Source organism: Mus caroli, unplaced genomic scaffold, assembly GCF_978045245.1.
Source record: "Mus caroli unplaced genomic scaffold, Mus_caroli_1 scaffold_10, whole genome shotgun sequence".
Lineage (NCBI taxonomy): Eukaryota > Metazoa > Chordata > Mammalia > Rodentia > Muridae > Mus > Mus caroli.
In genome coordinates this window covers 94,809,565-94,825,555 of record NW_028227265.1, presented here as the reverse complement: position 1 = coordinate 94,825,555, position 15,991 = coordinate 94,809,565, and the positions used below count along the sequence as shown (strand labels likewise).

The 15,991-nt window shown below is 44.7% G+C and overlaps 1 long non-coding RNA gene across 2 annotated transcripts; it reads right to left on the bottom strand.

The window, feature by feature from the left end:
- Positions 1 to 1,138: 1,138 nt before the first annotated feature.
- LOC110300771 (uncharacterized) lies at positions 1,139 to 13,827 on the bottom strand. 2 transcript variants are annotated; one of them, XR_015048729.1, is made up of 5 exons: positions 13,738 to 13,827; positions 12,013 to 12,081; positions 8,276 to 8,496; positions 1,512 to 1,637; positions 1,139 to 1,256 (listed from the first exon to the last, which is right to left on the bottom strand). It is a non-coding gene; the product is annotated as an uncharacterized LOC110300771 (long non-coding RNA). The 2 variants fall into 2 exon arrangements; XR_002378622.1 differs by lacking the exon at positions 13,738 to 13,827 and adding an exon at positions 12,435 to 12,469.
- Between the last annotated feature and the right edge of the window lie 2,164 nt (positions 13,828 to 15,991).

Below are 15,991 nucleotides of genomic sequence, written 5' to 3'. Positions count from 1 at the left end.
TCTGGTGACTTCTCACCATCAAAGCACGCCACATTTTTTGACGTAGCTGAGTTGCCTGGTGGCTATAGTTGGTCCATTTTAGCACTGTCAAAGCTTCGCCCTCTAGGGCTAATGGGTACAACTTTATTCTCACATCTTCCTTCTCTTCATGTTTGATGGCTCGACTACATAGAACAGCAAATGCTACAGGTAGATACCTGTCTACCAGGGTTTCTATTCCTGCACAAACATCATGACCAAGAAGCAGTTGGGGTGGAAAGGGTTTATTCAGCTTACACTTCCATACTGCTGTTCATCACCAAGGGAAGTCAGGACTGGAACTCAAGCAGGTCATGGAGCAGGAGCTGATGCAGAAGCCATGGAGGGATGTTCTTTACTGGCTTGCTTGCCCTGGCTTGCTCAGCCTGCTCTCTTATAGAACCAAGACTACCAGCCCAGAGATGGCACCACCCACAAGGGACCCTCCCCCTTGATCACTAAGTGAGAAAATGCCTCGAAGCTGGATCTCATGGAGGCATCTCCTCAACTGAAGCTCCTTTCTCTGTGATAACTCCAGCTTGTGTCAAGTTGACACAAAACTAACCAGTACAATACTGTACCCCACTTTCTCCCAACAGAGCTCTGCAGAAAGGTAGCTGGTTAAAACAGGCCAGCTGGCTCTGTGGCATTCGTCTTTGTTGAGTCTGGCAACCCTATATAGAGGACTTCTAGCTTCTCAGACCTCCTATCTCACCAGGCCTTTGTTTCTTCCCATTTTTCCCCCTCATCTCTTCCATACCCCAATTTGCTCCAGCCTTTCCCAACTCTATGAGAGCCAAATTCCCAATATTTAAGAGGGTGAGGCAGGAAAACCCTGAGTTCGAGACCATTGTAGGCTGTACTGTTGCAAAGCACAGGAGAAAGAGACATAGGACATGGAGAGAACTGGGTTAAATTGTGTGCAGGAATGCTAGGTTTCTGTGTGTTAACCAGGCACGGTGGTATAGCCACATCATTCCACTTCATTGGAAGCCAGAGCAGAAGGTTCATGAGTTCAAGGCTAGCTCGGGCTACATAGTGAGACTGTCTCCAAACAACAGCATCAGGGGTCTCCAGCCCTTCGAGGGAGGTTATAGGCTCTGTGTCCTTATTACCGAGTCTCTGCTTTATTAACTGAGTTGGACCCAATACAGTACAAGCAAAAAGCAATTATTATTTTTTTTCTGTGCTAAGTCCAATGCTGCTTCTTGGGTCCTGGATGACTTCCCAGGCAGGTCCTGAAAAAAATTAACAAATAGACTCATTTATCACATAATAAAAATGTCCAGCTCAATCCCAAATGCAGATTCATCATGCAATTTAAACCCCTTCCGTCCTCCCACATCAGGCCCAGTGTCAGCCAAGGAGCTAGTGCCGGGTAGGAGATCATAGCTGGCCACACTGCTAACTACACTGCATGCCTACCCCATTCTGGATTTTTCAAAGTGGAAAAGGGTGAGAGGAAGAAAGGGAGTGTGAAAGACGGTACACACCTGGCTGTCACCATGACTGCTGGTGGCAGACTGATTCTTTCTGGTACACAACACTTTGTAGGCTCCAGGGGTGCCCTACATCGGGTGCCTTCATCTTTGCTCTATTCCTGGCAATAGCCCTTGTTCCTGGGGTAAATGGAAGGCAGGTGCTAGTTCCTCAAACACACACACACATGCATGCTCATGTGCATGCGCATGTATACAAACACACACATACATACACACATATATACACATATACACACATATTCATGCATGCTCACGTGCATGTACACAAACACATACACTCACTCACTCACACACACACACACACCCATGCACACTCATGTGCATGCACTTGCATACAAATACACACACATACACACACACATAAACACCCATGCACACTCATCTGCATAAACATGCATGAAAACACACACACAAACACACATACATATGCCCATGCATACTCATGCATGCACATACAAACACATGCACTCAGGTAAAGCTCTCTGAATGGCCTCTGAAGCCTTCCTTCCCTTGTTTGAAGTGAGCAGAAAGCTACCCTCCCCCCCACCTCCCCAAGACAGAGTAGAAAGGGAAGGGGTGAGAACACCCAGCTCTTGTCAAGCTTGTCAATTAACCCTTACCAAGCTGCTGCTCCTAGTAGTAAATTCGTAGGCTCTTCTGTTCAACGGGAAAGATGGGTGACAGAAAACGTACTGGGCCACCTGCACCTAGGCCCCCAAGGCTGCTCAGTCACTTCCTTTCGAGTGGCTTTTGACTTTTCATCTGAAACCTTATCTAAACTGCAGAGAGAATAATTGCACTCCCCCGTCACAGAAACCACCATAGAAGTTAGGCAATATTGGAGAGGTTTTTTTAAGCTGGAGAGCGTCCAGAACTCTATATATGTTAAAATGTGACTAGTTTTACTTGCAAGTGTGTTTCAAAGGAGAGAGAAAGTGGTAGGAGGGTAACTGCTCTATACTTAATGTAAGAACTCCGGGGAAACCACAGGGCATGTCTATATTTTAGGAAAGATGGTTTCAAAGAGTGAAGCATACATTTCAGGTGGATGCTCAGGGAGACATTGAAGAGAAAGGTGCTTGGGTTTGGTTTTGGTTGTAGTAACAGACAATCTGAGACTGGGCAACTTACTCAAAAAAATGTATTTTGACTTGAAGTTTTAGAGTGCTAAGTAGTTTTTATGTCAACTTGACACAAGCTAGGAACATCTGAATAATGGAATCTTAATTGAGAAAAAGCCTCCATAGCATTGCCTGTAGACAAGTCTATAGGGCAGGGGTTCTCAGCCTTCCTAAGGCTGTGACCCTTTTCATACAGCTCTTCATGTTGTGGCAGTCCCTTCCCACATCATAAAATTCAGTCTTTACTCCAGATTTCCTTTTGATTAGCCCATGAATCAGCATCCTACAACCCCTGTCCCTTGATTCTCTGGATGAGACAGTAAGCATAAACACAGACAATAAGATATCTGGGTGAGACAGGGTTTCTCTGTGTAGCTCTGGCTGTCCTGGAACTCACTCTGTAGACCAGACTGGCCTCCAACTCAGAAATCTGCCTGCCTCTGTCTCCAAGTGCTGGGATTAAAGGCATGTGCCACCACTGCCTGGCTTCCTAAATTTCTTTATCTCCTTCCTTAGCATCTTTCTGACAAGCTGGCTAATAGTGCAGCTGCCTCTGTCCCTTTAGATCTGTGAAGCTCCTTATACAATTCATAAAACACCCTTATATTTTGCGTAGTTGACAAATTATATATTTTTAAACACATTTCCAGTGTTCTTTCCCACAGCTTTAAAGGCTGTCCACAAGGTCACAGCATTCTACCATTTGCGGAGACAGACTCATGATGTCTCTGATTATCATGTAGTCATTAACCTTGGCAGAGAGAACATTCCTCAAAGGAGAAACATGAAAATATCTACACTAGTATACAAACAAACGTTATGTCCACATCGTGCAGGCCCACACCCTGTTGGCTCTGTTCCAGGGGCAGGAACTATGTCATGCTATCCCAAAGGGGGACCTAAGGCCTGATTCATGGAATAATCAGAAGGGACCCTGGGGTAAAAATTGAGTTGCTATGTAAAATAAAAGACTGGGCTTTTTGGTCTGCAAAAGATGAGCTTTCCAGAGAGTTTTCAGAATAGCAAGGCAAAGCTGTCTCAAGAAAGCAGAACACAGAGAGCAGTCTGAAGGTGTCTCAAGCAGAACACACACACACACACACACACACACACACACACACACACACATGCACACACACACAGAGAGAGAGAGAGAGAGAGAGAGAGAGAGAGAGAGAGAGAGAGAACAATTGGGTAAGCTGTCTCGAGCAGAACATAGGCCATCAGCTTGGACCCAGGATTTGACTGTGAGTCGTTTGTTTCACGGCTCTCAAACATCCCTTCTTTCAGAACCCTTCTCCACGCCAAGGCTGGTCCTTGGTACTTGAACACATTGGCACAAGAGACAAATTCTTGAAGAGAACCCCAGTGTCTCAGGCACTAAGATCAACAATTAACGAATGGGACCGTATAAAACTGAAAAGCTTCTACAAGGCTAAAGACACCATCAATAGGACAAAATGGCAGCCTACAGAATGGGAAAGGATATTCACCATCCCCACATCTGATAATATCCAAAATACATAAAGAACTCAAGAAATTAGACACTAACAAACCAAATAACCCAATTCAAAAACTGGGGTACACAGCTAAACGGAATTCTCAGCAGAGCATCTCAAATGTCTGAGAAGCACATAAAGAAATGTTCATCATCCTTAGTTATCAGGAAAATGCAAATCAAAATGACTCAAAACCCAGCCACAAAATTTGTCCTGCCTACAAGAAGTGCAGGGACAAAGATGTTGCAGAGACTGAAGGAATGGTCAACCAATCACTAGCCCAACTTGAGATCTATCTTATGGGCAAAAATCAATCTCGAATGCTATTAATGAGCTTATCATAACTGTCTTCTGAGAGGCTCAATGTAGCAGCTGACTGAAACAGATGCAGAAACCCACAGCCAAACATTAGATGGAGCTTGGGAAGTTTTGTGGAAGAGTTAGGGAAAGGATTGAGGGACTCACAGGGGATAAGAACTCCAGAAGATCAAGAGAGTCAACTAACCTGGACTCTTGGGGGCTCCCAGAGACTGAACTACCAACCAAAGAGCATACAAGGGATAGACCTAGCCCCCCACCCCACCACCCACACAAACACCATTAGCAGATATGTAGCTTTGTCTTCAGGGTGTCTCCTGACTCTGTTGCCTGCCTGTACATCCTACTCCCCTAACTGGGCTGTCTTGTCTGGACTCAGTAGTAGAGGATGAATCTAGTCCTGCAGTGACTTGAGGTGTCAGGGGTTTGGTACTCAGGGGAGACCTCCCCCTTCTCAGAGGTGAAGGAAACAGGAGTACGGGGGTCGGGGGAGTGGCCAGGGTATGGGTGGACTGTAATGGGAGGGGGCTGCAATCAGGCTGTAAAATGAATAAGTAAATTAATTAATGGATAAAAGTGAAAGAGGCAGCTCTACAAAATGAAAGGGATGGGTCTATAAACATTAAAGGGGCGGGTCTACAAAGGGGAAAGGGGCAGGCCTTTAAAGAGAGCCCCATGGTCATCTTTTGTATGAAGGTAGATGCTACAAGGATATGAACGTGAGCCAGATGGAGAAGACCACAGGCCTAGAGGAGGAAGCGGGGAAAGAGAGGGAAGCTTCACGTCAATTTCAGCCTGCAGCCTGCAAGGACTCCGTGCTGTGTGTAGAGCTCCATTGTTAGCACTTACATTTGAACTCTTGGTCATCACAAGCCCTGGATAATGACTACCTCCATTAAGTATGAAAAAGGAGAGGTGCAGGGACCTAATTTAACTTTGCCCAGAGGCAGACAGTGGGTAAACGGCCACGATCCTAAGCCCAGTGCCTGCGATTCCAGACTTGGTTTTGAACCATGCCACTTGCTCCATTGCCTTCTGGTTAGCTTATGCATCTGAGTTCTTCCAGGAGCTCAGACACTTTGAAGGTGCAGAGTAGCTGTTATTCACTTTGTAACTGCAGCACTTTAGTCAGTCTTAGAACCCACTGAGCCAAGCAAGAGAAATAAGAAACAAAATGTTTGAGGATAATGGAGTGAAAGTATCTTCCACAGTCTAACTAGATGGTCTGACCATAGTCACCTGGAATCTAGACAGAACAGTGCTGTGGAGGTTTAGAGAGAGACTATCTATGTGGAAGAGGCTTGTGGCTTTCAGAAGAAATGAAAGATATTGTTTTTCAACATGTAGAACTACTATGACTTTCTTACCTTCCCTCTCTCTGAATGCCATCTATTGGGACAGGTGAAGAGGGACCTCTCCAGACAGGCACTGCCTTCTGAAAAGGAAAGCTGGCCTCGTGCATGCTCACCAGAGGGTGGCTGTGGTGCACACTGAAGAGCTTCTGCTGTGTGATGGGAGAGTTCAGAAGACAGCTGTGGAAGAAGCTTGCTTCAGTTCCCAAGTTTGGAAAGAATTACAGCTAAGAAGTCTCATAGAGGGAGCAGTCCCCAGAGGGACAACTGTAGTCAGGCAGAATTGGGTGGCCTCCTAAGAGCTTCCCTAAAATTGTACCACTTCTGGTGGGGATATGTCCTCATGCAGGGATATACATGTTTGTAAAAGCTGTGACTAGGAAGTAATGTACAGAGAGTAATATGGTAGAGGGGTCTAAAATATGATCCCATGAGAAATTTCCAGTATGTGTATATAAGCAATGAGAGAGAGAGAGAGAGAGAGAGAACAGAACAAGACTAGTCTCTGATAGAATACTTAGCTCAGAGAGTAGGCAGCTGACTATGGGAGAGGGAGGGGATCTTATGGTATGTGATGGAGCAAATCTTTGCTTTGGGTTCTATTGGATGTTCAAATTAAAAGTGACCAGAGTTCTGAAAGTATGGTCCAAAACGCACCATGGGCTGGTGAAGAGCATGCTGGCAGAAGGGTTTGGGATGGAGAGTGTGGTGGGAGAAAGAGTATCACTTCCTCTTTGTCCTAGCAAGCACAGGCTATTCAATGATCTGTAGACAGAGAAGTGGCTGCTGACCAGTGGGTGGGCAGTAGAAAGCATACTGAGGCGTAACTGCATCTCCCCAGTTCTCAGGCACACTTTTCTTTCTCCACTCAAGTCCTAGTCACCTTGAACCTGCTTAGCTACCAAGATCAGAGCAGACCATGGCTGCAGGCCATTTCCCTTTCGTTCTTAGGAAACATTTTAATATTCTTGGTATCTCCATTATTCTTTTTTTTTCTAATTTTTTTGACATTTTCAATATTCTTGAAATCCAATGGTATCTCAATTATTCTTTTTTTCTAAATGTTTTTTCTAAACATTTTTCTAAAATGTTTTTAAATTTTATACTCTCTTAAAAACATATGACATGTTTTTAACATATGACATCATTTTATAATGATAGTTATACAGAGGCAGGCTCTTCACCGTTGTATAGAACTCTGACTTCTAGGATGGCATAGAGGGTCACTCCCTGGTCTCTGTCTCTGTGAAGGAATGTATATCATCTGAGAAAGAATGCCAGGAAAAGGCCAGGGTAGGAGTAAGTGGGGTTGACCTGAGGTTGTGGGGTAGGTGTCAGAGGGGGTTCAAACCTGAGCTCTTGGCTAAGGTGTATGGGAATCACAGGACAACAGGGTTGGGATTCGAGGGCTGAGGAGGGTCCAGGATGTAATCTGAACTACAGAGTCGGTCAGTCAGGACTGTGGAAGTGAATCTGGAGAGACCTTTAAATAAAGAGAAGAAGGAAGGAAAGGAGGGAGGAAGGAAGGAAGGAAGGAAGGAAGGAAGGAAGGAAGGAAGGAAGGAAGGAAGAGAGGGAGGGAAGGAGGAAGAGAGAGAGGGAAGAAGGGAAGGAGGAAGGAAGGAAAGAAGGAAGGAATAAAGAGAGGTAGAGAGGGGGAGACTGAGTGTGGAAGAAGGGAGGGAAGGACTTGGGACTGAGGGGGGAATGGAGAAGGGGAGGCAGGAAGAGAAATGAGAAAGGTCCACAGGGAAAGAGAGAAGGAAGGAAAGTACCTTAGTTGAATCCATGGATCTTTCCCTCCCTCCTTCCTTCCCTCCCTCTCTTCCTTCTTTCCTTCCCTCCTCCTTTCTTCTTTTCATTCTCTTTCTCTGTCTTCTTCTTCCTTCTTTTTCTCTTCCCCTCCACCCCTGCTGGTCTCGTTCTTTCATCATGGTTTCATTAGCCCAGGCTAGCCTTAAACTTCCTGTGTAGCAGAGAACACTCTTGATCTTCTGACCTTCTTGCCTGGGACTTCTGGTCACTGTCTCCACCACCATGTGCTGGAGTTACAGACTTGTGCTACCCCACTCCTCCATGAAGGGCTTTGAGTGGAACCTGGGCTTCCTGCATATGAAAAGCACTCTGCCAACTGAGCTATATCCCTATTCCTATATACAGTTGTTTTTTCTGAAGCAAGACTTTTAAACATAAAGACTTGAACTTTGTAAAATGGGATTGTGCAAATGATCTGAAGTCACACAGCTAATCAGAGAAGCAATCAAGTCTATCTTTTGTTCCAATTCCCCCTCCTTGTGAGAAAAAAAAAGTTTTCAACATGAAGCCAATGAAACCAAAATGCCTACAAGGAAAATAAAGCCAGGGCGGTACAGAGATAGTAAGAAAATATCAAGCTGTGGGTGGGAAGGTCTGAGTTTCCAAGCAGCCGTTACTGAAAATGAAGCCCTTGGCAAAACATGCTGAACCTGGGGAGAGTTTAAGAATCCTGTACAATTTGCTGTCTTCGGCAGTCACCACCAGGGGCATCATGCAAAGGAGACTCATAGGATGGTTTTCCAGCCTTTGGTCCAGATGGCACTTGGGTCCCTGCACCTTCATCATTAGTTTGAAAATGCTGCTGAGAGCAGATGCCTCCAAACTTCAAAGAAGATGACATTTCAAATGGAAGCAGGGGCATCATTCCTTCCTGGCAAAGTTTAGAGGCAAAGAGGAAATAAAAGTAAGAATCCAGCATCCCGAGACAGCTAAGAGCAGTAACAATGTCACTTTAAATGTTGTGATGATTACAGTGTGTGTGTGTGTGAGAGAGAGGGTGGGGGGGATGCTGTACAGTACTGTGGTGTGCACATGGAGGTCAGGAGACAACTTTCAGGGATCAGTTCTCTCCTTCTACCATGCGGCTTCCAAGGAACAAATTTAGGTCATCAGACTTGGAATCAAGCACTCACTGTGTCACCTTGCTGGCCCTAATCTCTTATTTTGAGTGGCATTATGATCCTAGTATATAAGAGGATTTCTGAGACAGAACAAAACGCTTGGTAAGGTTTCTTTAAAATGGGTTTAAATATGCATGTTGAGTGAATATGGCCTGGCTAAGAGCTTGAAAATCTATAAACAAGGAAAATAAACCAGTTTGAATGAATGTTGATAAATGATCACCCAAATGGAAGGAACATCTATTTATTTATTGTATTTATTAATATCAAACTCTTATTGATGATTTGAAGCAATTGAAAAAACTACTGGTAAAGTTATATAACATTTCTGATAAGAAAATGATTTGCCAGGCAGTGGTGGCACACGCCTTTGATCCCAGCACTTGGGAGGCAGAGGCAGGTGGATTTCTGAGTTCGAGGCCAGCCTGGTCTACAAAGTGAGTTCCAGGACAGCCAGGGCTACACAGAGAAACCCTGTCTCAGAACCACCTATCTCCCTGCCCCCCAAAAAGAAAGACAATGATGATTTGATTTGGGTTAGGGGCAATCTGAGGGTGGGGATGATTTTTTTTTTAATGGAGGATAAACATTGCTAGAGCGTTTTCAGATAAACACCATATTAGCTAATTCTGTTGGTGTGATAAAACACCATAACCCAAAGCAACTTATAGAAGTGTTTATTTAAGCTTACGGTTCCAGAGTCTATAATGATGGGGCTGATGTGGTATCACACACCTGGGGTGGGAAAGTGAGAGACGGCATCTCCAACCAAAGGGCAGAGAGCAACAGAAGGGGATGTGGTTATGAGCTCTCAGGCTTGCTCCCAGTGACATCCTTTCTCTAGAAAGGCTCTCCCTCCTAAAGGGCCCACAACCTCCCTACACATGCAACCAACCAGGAACCATTTGTTCCATATGCGAGCCTATGGGGACCATGGCCCATACCACCACATACACCAAATCCTGCCTGGGTGAGGGGACCAGGAAGTTCCATGCTGGAGACTTCATCTTAGAGCACTCTGGCTTTTCCGGTGATAGACTGTAGATTCAGCCTCAAGGTCGTAAGACTCAGTGTGTTCTGGTACCATTCCCTGGTGTCCTAGACATCGCTTAGAGTCTTCTTAAGAGAGAGTATGTTACAGTCTTTAACCAACCTGCTTTCTGCTCCGTGAACCTGGTCTCCTTTGTTTCTGTTTCTTTCTGATGTGACAGGTCAGCCTTAGGTAAGGTCTAAGCCTTGTCATGATCTGGATCTCAATGGTTCCTGGCTGGCTCATTTTTTGAGCACTTGGTCCCCATTGGTAACACTGCTTTGGATGCTTTCTGGAACCATTTCTGAAGCTTTATTGAAGGTTTATGCTGAAAAATGGAGGAGGTCACTGGAGGGAGGTCCTCCGTGGTGTTGTGTTTGGCCACTTCCTGTTGGATTCTGCTTCCTGGCCGCCATAGTGTGAAAAGCTCTGCTGTATTGCCCCCCCCCCCAATGGACTGAATCCAGGAGCAAACAAAAACAAAAATAAAAAAACAAAATCCCCCCAAAAAAACCAACCAACCAAACAAACAAAAAACCCTCTGAGTTTAAGTAGTCTATGGCAGGTAATTTGGTGACTAATAAGAACATTTAAGAATACAGTGTAATAGTGTCTCATGTGGATCAAGAAATCTATTAAAACAGTCTTTGTACCATATACTTGGCTCTTACTGGATTTGTAAACTAAAGCTCACAAGTGAAATACCATTGGGATGAGCGGCTGCCATACTGTCCCAACTGATTTAAAACAAAACAAGACAAAACAAAACAAAACAAAACAAAACAAAGCAAAACGAATAAATGATTATAATGAAATTTATTAATTTTATCCCAATATACCAGCTAGAAGATTGGGGCTTTGCTTAAATGTATTACCAGTATATTAGTTTATCACAGATGACCTGCATCCATTCAACAAAAGCTTTATTGCATATGATGCACTGACTATTTCCTGAATTAGATATGGAAGTCATCACATCCAAGTCTTTTGCCCACCACTGAATATCTTTAAGCATCAGGAATTGACTCTACCTTCCAACCATTGCCCTTGAAGCACTGCTTTGTCCAGCATGGCTTTAAGGAGTAAAGGGCTGGACCTCCCTGGGGCTCCCCAGGCCTCTGCTAACCAGTCCCCAGTTCTGCTGTTTAGATCTGATCAGATTCACATTTTCTTAACGGTCTAAGCAAGTTCTCCCTTCTCGTTACTCCCGGAGACCGACTCTTCAGTCCCTTAAAATGCCTTGGGTTTACCTGTTCTCACCCCTTTGATGTTGGCGACTTGAATTCCGCCTCATTTGTTCATACTATGGCTTCTGCATAGAGAACAGTCAGCCATTTATCTGAGGGTATGCAGCAGCAGCAAATGTGAATTTCTTGGGGGCGAGGAGGACTGGTCTTAACCAGAATTCCCTCCGAGATGGAGGGCAAGTCCGACTATCTGTCCCAGTCTCTGCCTCTGCTTCTTTCTCTCCCAACCTCAGGGCTGAACTTACAGTTGTATCATCTCAGCTGCAGAGGACAGGCAGAGTAAAGGGCTCTTCTGTGTGCTGGGGGTTTACAGAGCGCCGTGTTGGGGGTTTAGGCTGCTCAGATGGGGCTGAGATCCTCCCAAGTAGCTGAACTTCGAGTTTGTAGATGAGAACAGAGGAGAGAAATGTTGGCGGAAGTAATCAACATCCTCGATCTGGATTTTTGTTGTTATTTTGAGATAACGCCATCTGTAGGCTGGTGTGCACTGAGTAGCTGAGAATGGAGTTGAACTTCTGATCTTCCTGCCTTAACGCCCATGGTTCTAGAATTACAGGTCTGAGCCTGGTTTATGCAGGGTTGTGCTGGGGATCAAGCCCAGGAACTTCCTCCATGCTTCATGAGTTCCTTTTCTAAAAAGCTTTCCTTGCAAGAGGCAGAGGGAAAGAAAGCAAGCTACTTAGGTTGCTCGAGTGCAGAAGGAGCAAAGAGCAGACCGCTAAAACAGTAAAGAGAATATCCGAGTAACTCCCGAAGGACTTTGTCGCTTTTTGTTTAGCTTTTGTTTTGAATAGCCAGTTCTTTGAGAATACCTTACAGTGTGTTCTGTTCATATTGACCCTGCCCCAACTCCTCCTGCATCCATTTCCCCTCTTCCCTACCCAGCCAATTTATTCTCCCCCCTCCCCTCCCTGGCCCCATCAAATCCAATTTGTGTTGCTCAAATATTCTTGGATGTGTGGTCCTCCAGTGAAGTGTGGTCAACTTACCAGGGGCAACATTCTTAGAGAAATTGGCTCTTCTCTCCCAGCAGCCTTCAACTGCCGATAGCTCTTTAGCTAGAGGTAAAGAGGATGTTTAAGTCTATAATTTTTACAGTCATTTGGGATTCCTAACCAAGTCCAGGAGAAAGCACCTAGGTTTTTTCTATACCATTGACTCTCAGCCTTCCTAATGCCATGACCCTTTAATTCAGCTCCTCATGTTGCGGTGACCTCCCCAACCATAAGATTATTTTTGTTGCTGAGTCATAACTATGATTTTGCTACTGTTATAAACTGCAGGGTAAATATGCATCTCCCATGAAGGGGTTGGTTGACCCCCTAAAGGGTCATGACCCCCAGGTTGAGAACCACTGGTCTACACCCTCTGTACTGCAACATTAAAGTTTATCGCTTCATCAGCATCTCACCAGAGTGGCATACTGACATGTTCCATCATCTGAGGACCATAACTTACATGAATGTTTACTCTCAGTGTTCTATGTAACTACGGTGACGTGTGCGTCATATTAACAAGTGTTCTCTAAAGGAACAGAGCTGATAGGATGGATAGACACAGGAAATGGGGTTTACTAGACTGGCTTACAGGATGTGTGACTGGGTGATCCAACAATGGCTGTCTTATGACAGAAGGGTGCAGAGAAAGGTGGCTGCTGAGCCCACGAGGCTGGATGTCTGAGCAACCTGAATCTGGTGCTGGAGTCCTGGAGGATCCCTGGAGGGCTGCTGATGCTTGCTTGCTTCCTTCCTTCCTTCCTTCCTTCCTTCCTTCCTTTCTTTCTTTCTTTCTTTCTTTCTTTCTTTCTTTCTTTCTTTCTTTCTTTCTTTCTTTCTTTCTTTCTTTCTTTCTTTCTTTCTTTCTTCTTCTCTCTCTCTTTCTCGCTTCCTTCCTTCCTTCCTTCCTTCCTTCCTTCCTTTCTTTCTTTCTTTCTTTCTTTCTTTCTTTCTTTCTTTCTTTCTTTCTTCTTTCTTTTTCTCTCTCTCTTTCTCGCTTCCTTCCTTCCTTCCTTCCTTCCTTCCTTCCTTCCTTCCTTTCTTTCTTTCTTTCTTTCTTTCTTTCTTTCTTTCTTTCTTTCTTTCTTTCTTTCTTTCTTTCTTTCTTTTGGTTTTTTAAGACAGGGTTTCTCTGTATAGCCCTGGCTGTCCTGGAATTCTCTCTGTAGACCAGGCTGGCCTAGAACTCAGAAATCCTCCCTGCCTCTGCCTCCCGAGTGCTGAGATTAAAGGCATGCTCCACCAAGTTGGATTTTACATAGCAGCAGCTCACTAGACAAGTTGCCCTCAAGAGTGATGGCAAACAAGCAGACTGCAAAGTTTCTTTCTTTGTGTCCTTCCAGGTGAGCTGCCATCAGAAGGTGTGGCCAGGATTTAGGATGGATCTTTCTGTTTCAAAGAATCTGATCTAGGAAATTCCCTCACAGGGGTGCCTAGCAGCTTGGGTTTTTGACGATTCCAGGTATAGTCAAGTGGATAACCAAGGTTATCTATCACATGTGCCCTTACCGTAATGATGTGAGATCTTTTAAAAAATTGTTAATATTCCCAAACTGATCTATCACAGGGAGGATTCACTGACCTCAGAACAATAAATCTGAATAGAGGGGCTGTGATGGTTTGTATATGCTCAGCCCAAGGAGTGGCACTATTAGAAGATGTGGCCCTGTTGGCATAGGTGTGTCACTGTGGGTGTGGGCTTTAAGACCCTCACCCTACCTGCCTGGAAGCCCGTATTCTGTCAGCAGCCTTCAGATGAAGATGTATAACTCTAAGCTTCTGCACCACACCTGCCTGGATGCTGCCATGTTCCTGCTTTGATGATAATGGACTGAACTTCTGAACCTGTCAGCCAGCCCCAATGAAATGTTGTTCTTAGAGTTGCCTTGGTCATGGTGTCTGTTCACAGTGGTAAGATTCTAAATAAGACAGGGGCCCAGGCAAAGAATTCTATCCAGCTATTGTCTGTGTCCCAAGTCTTAGGGTAAGTGACCATTAGTATACTGCCTGGTCCCACCTTGTCTTGAGTCCTGGTAAGTCCAGAAATAAAGGCTGCTTTGACTATGACAAGGCTATCTGCTATTCTCCTATGGGGACATTAAGGTCAAGTTTCAGCCAGGAGTCCAACTCGTTTGCATCTTTGTTTTGGAAAGATAACCTACAAGGGGAAACGGGACAGGAAAGCCAGATCATCTGGCTCCAGTGGCCTTCAGCCCTTCCCAGGCCTCAGCTGGCTCACCTGTCAAATAGCCCTCAGAATGGAGGCCGTAAATTGTGTCTTCCCCAACATGCCATAACCAATCATCTCCCCAGCACCTGTTGGAACAGCTGTTAAGGCTACTGAGAGTTTGGTCCATGACATTTGGCATGGTTGCTGTCCCTTCTTTCTGGAGCACTTCTTGCTTGGTGACCTACCTATTCTCTGCTGCAGTTACTGAATCCCACAATTCAACAGTCTGGAACTTGCTAAAGAATGAGGGTTTATTTAGCTTGTGGTTCTAGAGCATGACCCCACAGCCTGCCTAACACACGGGGAGACACTTGCATTATAACACAGCAGAGAGCACTACATGATGAGCTAGCCAGCCAGTTTTTAGGGTCCCACTTGTTGTTATAGACCAGCAATACCATTGAGATCTCTCCTCCCCCCTCTCTCCCCACCTAATACTGACTACCTCCCAAGAACCCCACTTTCAAATACCACTGATACATGGATTTAGGGTTATGTTTTCAACACGGGAACATCTGGATGACCCAGCGAGACCATGGTACTTGGCTTCCAGAACAAGTTTCTAGTGTTTTTGTTCCATATCTTCATGTTCTTCATGTCTCCTCATTTGCTAAACAGTAGCACAACTCAGAGCTTAATGCTGGCTTGCCTCCAACCACACACAAAACTCAGTTTGTCTGTTGGTCCTGCAACTTTAAAGGTTTATTACCCACCTGAATTCCTAGCTCGGATCCTTACAGGAACTACAGCCCGACCCATGTCGACCTCAAGTTCTTTACTCGAACAGGTCAGAAGCATCTCATCCTTAATAGTGTGCTGAACTCTCATTTCCCCTCTTTACCTTAAGCAGTTCCTCAAACAGCTTTTCTGTCTCAGAAAATGTCACTCTCTTCCTCTAGCTGTTCAGCCAACATCCTTGAGGCCATCTTTGGCTTCCGCCTACCTCTCATGTTACCCTATATAGCCCATCAGCCAATTTGGATCTTCAGAGTATGACTGGATACTGACCTCCTCTCTCTCCTGTGGTGTAAAGATGAGAGACACCATCACCTTCTCTTGCCTATAACACTTCAATGGCTATTTAACACTCAGGTGTCCATCTGCTGTCCTATAGTCCATCTGAGTCCTATAGTCTCATCAAGAAGAGAATAGTTAAAATTTTTATTGGCAAACAATAACTGAATAAATTACATTTATTTATGAGGTTGATACAATCTCATGATAGATGCATATTCATATATGTGTGTGTGTATATATCTATATATACCTATATATATATGCATTGTAAAGTTATTCAATCAAGATAATTAACATATTCATCACTAGAGGATGCTTTTAAAAGTTTAATTCCTATGGTCATGATTTTCTAGTGTGTCTTCCTCATCCAATTCAGAATAAAAGCCCTTCCAGAGTGTTCCATGCCTCCCTCCACCTCATCTCTTTCCTAGCTGTACCTGTTCTCAAGTTCTACTTGGCCTCTTGGTCACATGACCTCCCTTCCTCTCTCCACTGTTCTTTCTCAGGTGCACACAGTGTGCCCAAACTTCAGCATGTTTGTATAAACCATTTCCTGTCCCTGACTTTGCCCTGGCTTGCATGTTGATTTCCTCCAGGTCTCTGCTCAAAGGCGACTTCGTCAGTGATGCCTAAACACAGCAGTGTTAGCCAGGCAAGGAAGACATGACTATGATCCTAGTACTTGAGATCAGGCTGAATCAGGAAGACTGTGAGTTTGAGACCAGC